Raw genomic sequence first — 12,753 nt, forward strand, 5'->3', positions numbered from 1 at the left:
AGGAAACGCATGACAGCTATATTATGTGAGCTGCATGACATCAGACGAAGTCTCACACCAGGCCCTCATATTTGGCGGGAGACTCTATTGTTATAAGCATCTTTACGTGCTCAGTGTTTGCTCAGACTGAAAAAAAGTGCTGTGACGCGATCGACGAGCATACTAGAGGCACTGCGCAACGCATCTGCGCAAAGTTTCATCGGATTTTCACTGTGGTTTCCATTTCGCAAACAGTCGGACCTTACTTTCCGAATAGACCTCGTACCTCGTAACCGGAGCAAAGAGTATTAAAATTTCACTGTTGCTCTATTTTAGCCATAAAGCTCACAACAAGGATGACGCAATAAAACACAAAATTTGTCGAAGTTTCATCCTCAGCTTAAGCTCAATTTCATCTGTCATGCGCGAAGTTTGTGTTAAACTTTGCGTCTGTGACAATAATGATTTAAATAATAAAGTTGTCCACCAGTCAAGATTTTTCATGTGTAGGACGCAAGTTTTCAGGGATTTATTTCTATTTCCGAGTGCCGTAGGAGTGAACCAGTATAGTGGGAATGTTTCTCTGCCTCTATTGCCCTGCAGTTGTCTTTTTATGCTCTCAAGATATTGTTCCTCCTTCATTACGCAGAAACAGTCTCTCTCTCTCTCTCTCTCTCTTTCTCTCTCTCTCCCACACACACACTCGAGAGCACGCACCACATCATTCATAGTATTTGATTACGTCAAATCATAACGCAGTACAATGGTAATCCTAGATGATACTGCTACAGAAGCATTCTGGATATTAGGTTTCTCCGCAAAATCTGCCAGTAAAACAAGATGTAAAAAACACTAACTATAAGAAGGGATAAGATGGTAAAACATGTGTACTTGCATGGTACTCCAGGGAAGTGTAAAGGGTAAAACTGTAGGAGAAGACAGACAGTGGAATATATGTAGGTTACATGTACGAATCTGAGATGGGGAGGCCGGCGGTTCTAGGCGCTACAGTCTGGAACCGCGTGACCGCTACGGTCGCAGGTTCGAATCCTGCCTCTGGCATGGATGTGTGTGATGTCCTTAGGTTAGTTAGGTGTAAGTAGTTCTAAGGTCCAGGGGACTGATGACCTCAGAAGTTAAATCCCATAGAGCTCAGAGCCATTTGAATCATTTTTTTGAGATGGGGAGATTGCCGGCTCCCACTCAGCTCCCTCCCGTCTTCCCCGACAACCAGTACCATCTCTCCCTCAAAACAAGAGGATGTGTTGATTTTCTGTCCCAAATCAGAACTGTGTTAGAGCTAGGTTAAAAAAAATGGGAATATCCTTTTACGCAGGTTTATACTGTCGAGAATGCTAAACTTCCAATTATGTACTGCACTAATGGGAAATAGTAATTCGAGGTCGAAATTCTTCGAGATATGGTCATAGAATCGTAAATTCTAAGACCGCACAAAAACACCAACAAGCACACTGAATTTTAGCTAGTTTGCCAACGGACAACACAAAAATTGCGTAATATGTTTGTACTGTGTTTTAATTAAACGTTAAGAAACGCTGTCTTGCTTTTGTGTAAATGTCTGCATGGGGAAGGTGCCACTGTACCTTGCGAACATAGAAAGACGACTGCAGGGCAGTATGGCCAGGACAACACACATGCAGACATGATATATAATACCTACGCAACCTTCCAAAGCATTCGAATCGAATATGACAAATCTACGAAACGCGTCGTGCTGCCCGTGATACATCGTAACTGGCGGAGAACTTTATCATTTAAATAATGATTTCTACAGAATGTGATCCCTCTACTGACTACCGATTCCACAACCCCTCAGTCCTTACCTTCCTCCTGCTTGTTGCTGTCACTGCGAAAACTGTTTGCCACCTATGAACTAGTTGTTGGCCACGCGGCACTTCCCAAGGCTTACAGATGCGACAGAGCAAGTGAAGTGATACTGGCTGGTCATTCTTGCTTGGCAGCAACGTACGACACAGAGTATTCAGTCTCAGGTCCGATCACAGTGTAAGTACCGAGAAATTTCTCAATTTGTGATGGTTGTACCGTGCAACCTCAAACTCTTACATAGATGATATCACTGCTGTGCCTGATGACTTAGTTAAGTCATAGGACTCGTATTTTGGAAGGGTGATGTCCAAATTCAGCTCACATATCACCGTTTACGTTCTTACAGTATCCACGTAACACTTGGAGTGAATGATGCAATGGTTATTCCAGGAGACGATGGTTTATTTCGTCCCCTGTCTTCTCCCAACTCTGCTACTGCTGTCTCTTATGTCATGGAACATTAAACTGGAAGCATCGTTCCATTTCTCGTACGTATATCAGTTTCACAATAACTTCAAGATAGGGAAAATTTCACTGTTATGAGGAGTAAAGTGTGAGTGCAGTCATTAACATTGGATACAAGTCTATTTTGCATACGGCGATACAATTAACTTCCAGGCAAACCACTCTATAATGATGTACCACTAATGTTGTTAGTGGGAATACTTTGTGAATAAAACACTAACTTGAACTCTCCTTCTTCTCCTCCCACTTTCCTATGCCTCCTTTCGCCCTACCTCAGCCCACCTCATCACCCTTACTTTCCTTTCCTCTACATCCTCCTGCTTCCTTCTCCATACCCTACACCCGAAACTATTTCCTCCCACTCACACCCCTCTCCCCCGCCCCCTCCTCCCTTTTCCCGTTTTGTGGAAACAAGAGAGTCACTGAGCTTCTAAGCTAACACACACATTTAGCACTTCTGATAACAGCTCAGTATTAAGTCACATTTCTCAAGTCCTTCGAACGTTAGGCCACTGTTTCGCAAACAGGACATTCAGGGAGTATCTACGAAAAGTAATTCACAACTCGTGCATCTTCACCTCTCCTTTCCCCTTTTTTCTAAGCTACACTCCTCTTCTGGAAACAGACCAATAAAAGAACACCTAAGCCATATGTGTTACACATATGTAGCCCTCCAATTTATATTTTACTCCATGAAAACCAACAAGACACACAGATTTCTCAGTTTCTACGTAAACCACAACCTATTTCGGAAATAGGTGGATCCCTCAGAGTGGTTGGTGGGTCATGTCGTCCATAAACAGCCCTTTTCAATCCATCCCAGGAATGTTCGATAGGGATCATTTCTGGAGAACATGCTGTCCACTCTAGTCGACCGAAGTCGTTATCCTGAAGGAAGTCATTCACAAGATGTGCACGATGGGGGCGCGAAGTGTCGTCCATGAAGACGAATGCCTCGCCAATATGCTGCCTACATGATTGCACTGTCGGTCGGAGGATGGTATTCATGTATCGTACAGCCGTTACGGTGACTTCCATGACCACCAGCGGCGTACGCCAGCCCCACATAATGCCACCCCAAAACATCAGGGAACCTCCACCTTGCTGCACTCGCTGGACAGTGTGTCTAAGGCGTTCAGCCTAACCGAGTTGCCTCCAAACACGTCTCCAACGATTATCTTGTTGAAGGCATGTGCGACACTCATCGATGAAGAGAACGTGATGCCAGTCCAGAGCGGTCCATTCGGCATGTTGTTGGGCACCAGCTGTACCGTGCTGCATGGTGTTGTGGTTGCAAGTATGGACCTCGCCATTGACGTCGGGAGTGAAGTGCACATTATGCAGTCTACTGCGCACAGTTTGAGTCATAACACGACGTCCTGTGGCTGCACGAAAAGCATTATTCATCATGGTGGCGTTGCTATCAGGGTTCCTCCGAGCCATAATCCGTAGGTAGTGGTCATCCACTGCAGCAGTAGCCTTTGGCGGCCTGAGTGAGGCATTTCATCGGCAGTTCCTGTCTTTCTATATCTCTTCCATATTCAAGCAACATCACTTTGGTTCACTCCGAGACGTCTGGTCGCTTCCCCTGTTGAGAGCCCTTCCTGGCATAAAGTAACAATGCGGACGCGATCGAACCGCGGGACCGACAACACGAGCCTTGTACCTCCTTCCTGGTAGAATGACTGCAAATGATCGGCTGTCGGACCCCGTCTGTCTAATAGGCGCTGCTCATGCATGGTTGTTTACATTTTTGGACGGGTTTAGTGACATCTCTGAGCAGTCAAAGGGTCTCTGTCTGTGATACAATATCCACAGTCAACGTCTATCTTCAGGAGTTCTGGGCTCCGAGGTTATGGAAAACTTTTTTGATCTGCGTACATTTTCAGCCCAGTCACAGTTCAGTAGTTTACTGACATATCAGCTTCTGTCAACACATTTTTACTCTTTCATAAGCCAAACCTTCTTTTTTGAAAATGGGCCAATCAAAGAGCCTCTTACGGCAATGATGAGTGAGGAATAACATCATTCTCGTCCAGGATGCTGGCAAGTACACAAAGAATTCATGGCATCGTACATATTCGCATCATTGCCAGCATTAGTTCGTTTTCTTTACCTCAGGGGGAACTAAAATAACGAAATATTATACTACAACAGTTTAACAAACTAACCTTGACGTTATTCGGATAGGAATGTTCGTTTTACCGATATTTATTGAGAGAAATGTGCGCCAAAACGTATTTGTTAACCTTGTGAGCCTCGCCATTGCCAATGTTACTTAGTTTTCCGTACGCCATGAGGGCCTACAATGGTAGAACATTATATGGTGAGCAATGTGTGCCAAAATATACGTGTGTTCACCTTGTGGCCGTCGTAAACAGAGTCTAGCACAATGCTCTAGTTGGCTTTATTTTGTATTTTACCCTTTGGCTGAAAAAAGATTTGAAGTTGCAAATATTTCCACAGTTAAGTCAATAACTGATTTTTTGATTGTTGAAAGTTGTATTATCTTTGAAAGCATTTATGAGAAAAATCTCACACAATTTGTTTACTTACTGTATTCCGGAATTTTGCTTTACTAAGTTACAATGTTCCAAGTAAAATATACTAAATTTTCATGATAATGTTCTACACTAGAAAAATATAACTGACGTTATTGACTTAGTAATACAGCTTTATATTAGTTTCGGTTTTAGTCCCAACAGGGTTTATGCTCCACTGGGATGGGTGGCATTTGTTCTTATCTACAGGTTGTCTTTTTTTAGTTCAAAGTTTTTATGTACTGTTAATTTCAGTATTTAACCAAGATCTCTATGCTCCTAAATTAGCTCTGTGCGCCGCTTAGGAACCATTACTTATCTTTACGTAAACGTAAATTAGTATCATGTGATACCGATTACACTCTTCGCTGAATTTCAAATTCGTTCTTATCCTATGGAGTTGGATCAAGGTCATCTTGTATATGATGTAAGTCTGTGATAGAAATACATGAAAGGCAGTAATAATACTGTTAATATTTGCAGATATTCTTCATCAGTTGCTATTTCAATTATGTTTAACCTGAAGATAATGACAAATTCTATATAAGAATAACAAAATCTATCTAACATAACCTCAACTGGGGCTAAAGCCGAAACTAATATAAAGCTTTCTGAACCAGTCAATAACGTTAATTATATTTTTCTGGTGTAGAACATTAAGCATTACCATTTTACCCCTAAGATGTTGTTTGATGAAGCGAGTCATTACTGATAAACGTAAAAGCATCACGGTTTAAGGTTTCATTTTTATACTTATCGTAACTTGAGCATTATTTGCATTAACAGATCCTCCCACCCTCTCCCCCAACATCGCATACAACACTGTTATCAAAATTCAGCGAATTTTAGTTGGTGTATAGTGTCTTAAAAGCGCAAATGTCTAATATGTAATAAATAAACAAAACATTTTTCATTTTTCTCACAAATATTTTCGAAAACAGCTGTAACTTTAACAAACAAAAAATAGGTAATTGATTTAGCTGTGGAAGTGTTAGTAACTTCAAACCTTTTTTCTACCAAAACGTTAAAAAACAAAATAAGGCCAACTAGAGAATTATGCTAGCATCTTTTTACGACACCCATAGGCTCAAGACACATCTGTTCAATCACATACTACTGTCAATAGCAATACCGGAAACAGAAAAATCTTGCAAAATAAGCCAAGAATATTCTCTCCAATTTCTCATGGTATAATATTGCACCTTTTTAGGCCCCCTGGTTATGGAAAGCGAACTAATATTGGCCATGGCGTATATCCAATGACATGCAGACATTGTGCAATTGCCAACACTATTGGATGAAAATGATGGTATGCCTACCCATCATCTCCACAGCCGTCTGAGTGGCTTATCAAGGAACTGACAAACGTGATTCTCTGTTTTGTTTTTATGGTATTGAAATACTGAATTGCTACTGGGCGATCTACATATGTGTATGTGCTTAGTAGCTCCGTAGTTGATCTATTTCCTGAACAGAGACGTGGCTTAGATGTGGTAGAGGTGTGGAAATGACCGAGATGTGGATTGCGAGGGGTGTAGGGAATGTAGGAGGGGTATAGGAGAGGTGAAGTTGAGAACAGAGTGGGGAGGAGATAGCGGAAGTACGTTCAAGGTTATATTCTATCTAAAGTTGCCATTGCCTTCCTAGTGTTGCTTCTGTGGTCTTTGAGCCGGAAGACTGGTTTGATGCAGATCACCAAGCTAGTCTATCTTTTTGCAAGCTTCTTCGTCTCTACATAGCTGCTACGACCTACACTGTTTTGAACATGCGTACTGTAGAGATGCCTTGGTTTTACTCTACAATTTTTACTCCTCACACTTCCTTCCATCATAAAATTGCATGCATCATATGTACCATCTCAGGTGATGTCTCCCTTTACTAAAGTTGAGCCATAATTTTTTTCTCAAATTAAATCAGTATCTCTTAACTTGCCATTCGACTTCCTCATCTAGTTTTGAACATTCTTCCTTATCACCATTTATGGATAGCTTATATTTTATTGTGCCCTGAACTGCTTATCATCCGCGTTTCACTTCCCTCGTAGGCTAAAATTGCCTTCAGAAAATATTTGGTAACATATAAATTTATATTCGGTGTTAGCAAATTTCCCTTTTATTTCTGTTGTCATCTCTACTCTGGCCATCATCAGTTGTTTTTCTACCTATCATGTAAAATTCATCGACTATGTTTAGTGTCTTATTTCCTAATCTGATTCTATCGCCATTACCTAATTTAATTTACGTTATAACACCTTTGTATTATTTTTGTTGATATTCATCCTGTAACCTCTTGTCAAAGCGCAATCCGTTCCGTTCAACTGCTCTTGCAAGTCCTTTGCCGCCTCTGACAAAATTACGTCATCGGCAAACCCCAAATTTTTTATTTATACTGCTCGAATTTCAGTTCCGTTTTCTCAATTTCTCTTTGGTTTCCTTCACTGATAGCTCAATGCCAAATTAAATTATATCACTGAGAGGCTGTCAGACTTACTTCTCAACTGTTGCTTCTCTTACATGTCCTTCGACTATTTATAACGGCAGTCACTTGTGCGCCGCTATTACTAGACGTATATGTTGCAGACGTTCTAGCGACATGGGTCATCACAACGAAATTTCTTTTGGATACGTTTTAAGATACGAGTATATGTGGACAGTTGCCTGTAACACACAAAAATTGAATGGCATGGAATATACCACTAATGTTATGGGTATATTACAGGTCATTCATACCCGTGTAACTAGTTCTTCTAACAGATACGACGAGTGCATTCTCTTTATTGCCTTTAAACGAAATTGTAAGTGGATAAGAACAGTCTGTACATTAGAAACTGTCTTTTCTGGTGGATGTCTTGCATGAAACATTCTCTGACATCTCGTCAGATGTGTATATCAATGTGGCACGAAAAGTTGACGTCACACCAGGAGAATTTCATCAGGTGTATACGGATGTTCACCACATGGTGGCTCTTAAGTATGACATCGAAATCTCGTGTTTCTTTTTTCATGTTATTTTTCCTGCAGGCCATACAGCCATAATCGTTACCTTGACACTCACATCTCGCCTAATCCCAGACATTTTCCCACGTGTTGCATTGTTTCCAATATGAAATGGCGAATATTGTTCCCTGAGACTTTTCACACTTCTTTTCGGCATGGAATAGTTATCGGATGATGCAATGATTATCTCTGAAACAGAACGTGAAATGATGGCATCAGCTAGGACTCTGCATTAAAAAACGCAAATACGAGTAGGCTTGCATTTACGGACGGGCAGTACCACACTGATTTGAAACAGTTTATTTGAAAGAGAATGATTAGTTAACGCATGACTTATTCCGGCATCCTCCCAAATAATTTCTTTCAATTGTTTGGTCATGTAGAACTCTCCATTCTTTTTCCAGAAGGAATTGTTGGATATTGCTGCAGTATGTACTACGACAATGAGTTCGGAAAGTCACAGTACACTGGTCTACGGACTATATATATATATATATATATATATATATATATATATATATATATATATATATATATATCGTAAGATATTGACGTTTTGTGTAATCGTTAAATGTTCAGTTTGTTTTTGTATTATGGTTCTTTCAACTGAGCAACGTATTTTTCCTGTTGAACACATTGTTCGACGAAGCGATAAATAGGCCTACACGGACTTCATGCAGGAATGATTTGCTGAAAAATTCCCGTCAATAGCTGTGCCTCATCGAAATGTGGTTCGTCGACATACTGAGAAATTTCGCGACACAGGCTCAGTGAAAGATGCCTACGAACTGTAAGACCACCTGAACTAAACGAACAGTGTCCATTCAGCAGAGGTGCGGCTAGAAACATATTCCTCGGAGCTAACAATCCTGCGTAGTATCTTCTGGGGACTTGTTCCCGTAACTCAACAGGGAATCAACAATAAAGATGCACTCTGTACAAGGTTTTACCCCAGGGAGCATTTAATCTTCCATTTCCAAGGAAATGAAAAGTAGGCTTTCGGTTTCTGGGGATCCACGAAACTGTGCAAAGAATGAGTCTGAGCGTTCTGAAATCTTCCTTAAAAAACAAACCCATAAAATCAAACACAGAAACACAAATTACCTAGCCATTTTTCATGTAAATTAATTCTGAAACACGGGAAAATTAAAATCCTTAATAAATAGCATAAATGAAAAGCAATATAAAATAACAGCACTGCAAGAAACTAGATTTTCTGATAAACATTCTTTCGATTCAGAATGATCCCAGATATTTAAGGGAAAATAAGTTATGAAGAATGTACCCCAATTTGGAAAAGGTTTCATTTTAAACAAAAACGAATTGAACTGACTAACAGAATTTAAATCAGCTAGTGAAACACTTTCCACACAAACTTTTAAATCATTAAGCAAAGTTTATACTACTTTAAATACACATACACCAACGAATGAGAAAAACATAACACAGAAAGAGGAAACAGAAAATTTTCGGTGAAATGTGTCAAACGTCCTAGTTCACATTGCATCGAAAAACTCAGTAGTACTACTTGGAGACTTTAAGGCACAAACTGGCAAAGAACGTGAGCACAGATCCATAGTGGTAAATTTGCAAGTGAAAGAAGCAACACTAATAGAGAAAGACTTTTGAACCTGTGCAGATAGCATAACATAATACTAAAATCTACATTCTTCAAGAAACTTCATAAAAAACAGCCCACATGGGTATCACCAGATCCAATTTGTGGTGAAAAGTGACTCAGTCATGTCGCTATATATAGACACTCTGCAGTGGAGATACTCAATGTAAAAGTTGCCAAGAGCGCCGGTTTAGATTCAGACCCTAGCTATCATTAAATTAAAAGTTAGTGCAACACATAGAAAAAAACCAACACCAACGCAAAAAATATACCATACAGAAGTTATCTATAATAAATGATTACAAAATTCATTTGGAAAAAGGAATACCTAAATGTTGGGAACAACTACAAAAGGACATTATTCAGACTGCAGAAGAAACTATTCCTCCTAAAAAGAAATGGAAACATGCATGGTGGGATGATGATTGTGATGAGTTAATTATAAAGAGACAACGAGCTTGGAATATCTGGAAAGCAAATAAAACTGATACGGAAAGGGTAAATTTTATAGAAGCGAGGAAACGTTGTCATAACGCACATTGTGTCCAAACATACATATTTAGAGGCTCTCTGTCAAATCAGAGATGACACGGGATTTTTTGTCACCCGTTTCTTGGTACACATGCGGTTGTGTACAGGAGTAAAATGCCAGTAGTGTCAAGGTGATATTTTTGAGGTCTCTGTGGTTAGAGACAGTACAGAAATATTTGGACGTTAGGCTAATATATGTTAATACATTAAGTATAACTACTGTTAAGACAACATATATAACAGAAGATGCAACCATACACGCAGAAGGTATAAAGGGAAGAACTGTCACAATATATCTAAGTTTAATAGCCATCTCTTGTTTCTTCCAGTAAATATACTCTTAATTTAAATTTAAAACACATCCACAACATATATATATATATATATATATATATATATATATATATATATATGTGTGTGTGTGTGTGTGTGTGTGTGTAATTACATTTTTAATCCGTATTTTTTATAATTTACCTTTTGTAAAATTTTGAACAAAAAAATGTGCTTGAAATGAAGCTGAATTTGTATAATGTAACAAGTAAACTCACACAGTGTACGACTTGCTATATAATAACAGGCAGCAGGTCTTTACTTGAGAAATAAATAAATAGATAAATGTTAGGCTAAGGAGGTAATGATGACAGGAAATGAGACTCTGGGTTGGCTTAGTGGTCTGGTTTTTGTTGTTTCTTCATGAGTTTGCTATGGACATGCAGAAGAGCATAGACACTGGTATATAACTTCAGTAAATGTAAGACATGTATGAGACTTACTAGAGTGTTTAATCACTTACAACAACAAACGGCCGCTCCAGTTTATAACTTTGTTAAGATTAGGGTATACACAGCAGTGTATGGTACTACAGACCACGAACCATGGAAGTGCCAGACCCTATTGCTCTAATCGAATCCATTGTTTCAAGTACTCGTCACAATGAAGGTGACATACAGACGTAGGTACATGCAGATAAATGTACGAGGGAAACAGATAACCCTTGTTCACAGGTATGTAAAGGCAAGATTTTTGCAAATCATTCGTAGTGTACAAGTTTAACTGTAGGTAATGCTAACTCACCTGGAGTCCGCTGTCAACAGTTGGTCATCCGAGGCTGGAACTCTTCTGATCGCTGGACTCTTGAACTCTCGAACTGTGCCTTGCTTGGAGTTTTGTAGGCCTCTCTATATATGGCGTTTAGGGTTGTTTGTTTACAATTGGAATGTGACTGCGTAGCCTTTTATCTCTAATTAGGCAATCAGTGAGTGTAAAATCAGCGGTTTCTCAGTGCGTATGACCTCTTGATGGAGTGGCGATAGCAGCTTGCACTGTACATCTGTACCCAAGTTACAAAGCTTACACCTAGTATTCATACTTGGTGATTTTTCTCTTTCTCCTGGCAACCGTCTTTGGTTCGGTCATTACAACGTGCATCAAAATGTCACAAAAAACATCGTACAACATATTTAAAAAAAGTCAATTGACATATATTTTAAGCAGAGCTACATATTCAAAAATAGTTTAAATAAGTACAGTGTGGTTATAATTAAACTCTCGCTACTCGAACCAGTGTAGACGGAAAGATATTTACCGCACTGGTACCCAACTTTATAGGAATGATTTTCAGACAGCACGCTGCAGGATTTTTTTTTTCTGCTAGTGCTAGTGTCAAAATGGCTCTGAGCACAATGGGACTTGACTTCTGAGGTCATCAGTCCCTTAGAACTTAGAACTACTTAAACCTAACTAACCTAAGGACATCACACACATCCATGGCCGAGGCAGGATTCGAACCTGCGACCGCAGCGGTCACGCGGTTCCAGTCTGTAGCGCCTAGAACCGCTCGGTCACCCCGGCCGGCGCTAGTGTCATGACTTGCTATTAGGCGCCGGTACTTGTATGGCGACGTAGGCCTGAAACACAAGCATTAGCGTGCGTTACGGTTGCAGACAGTCACGGCTCTGGTGGAGGTGAGCAGGGCTTCACTCGCAAATCTGTTTCGTCAAAACAGCAGGAACAGTGCTGCTGCCCTTAGCGAGTATCGACGCATTAAAGGAATACGTAGAGGTCCTCTTTCTGCACCGGGGTTCAAGAACATGATTTAGAAGTTCGGATTAACTGGCGATTTTGGAATTTCTCCTGGGAGAGCCCAGCGCGCCACAAATTGTTGTAGAAGTTACTGTTGCCATGACTGAGACTGGTGAACGCAATATGCGATCTTCAAACAGTACACAAGCTGTGTCACGTCAGCCGAACATTCCATGGTCCACCGACCGAATTATTCATTATTTCTCTTCCGCATGCCCGTACAGATGTTTCCACAAAGTTTCACTGTCCTGCGGTCATTCGTTTTTCAGGGGGGCTTGTCAAGTAGCGAAAGTTTAATAATAATCACCGTGTACACACCACCAAGTTTGCTGTTTATAGATCCAAAACACGCAAGACTGCAGAATACTTGCGGAATACTGTAAAGAGCTACATAACTCTGATTCACCAAAAGAAGAATTTAATTTTGACAAAGTAAGCCAAATTCAACCAGACTGGAATCCACCAACAGCAGAGGAAATGAGAAATCCTAAAACAACTTGAAAGGAACAAGGCATCATGAGATGACAGTGTAGTTGCTGATTTCTGGAAACACACTAGTGACAACATTATTCCATGTCTAACAGAAATTTCGACAACAAACAGATTACCATAAGAATAGACATAGGCAATAACACACCCACTACTTTAAAAAGCAAAGAAAACTGATCCTGACAATTATAAAAGGATCTCCCTC

This window comes from Schistocerca serialis, chromosome 1, assembly GCF_023864345.2.
Source record: "Schistocerca serialis cubense isolate TAMUIC-IGC-003099 chromosome 1, iqSchSeri2.2, whole genome shotgun sequence".
Lineage (NCBI taxonomy): Eukaryota > Metazoa > Arthropoda > Insecta > Orthoptera > Acrididae > Schistocerca > Schistocerca serialis.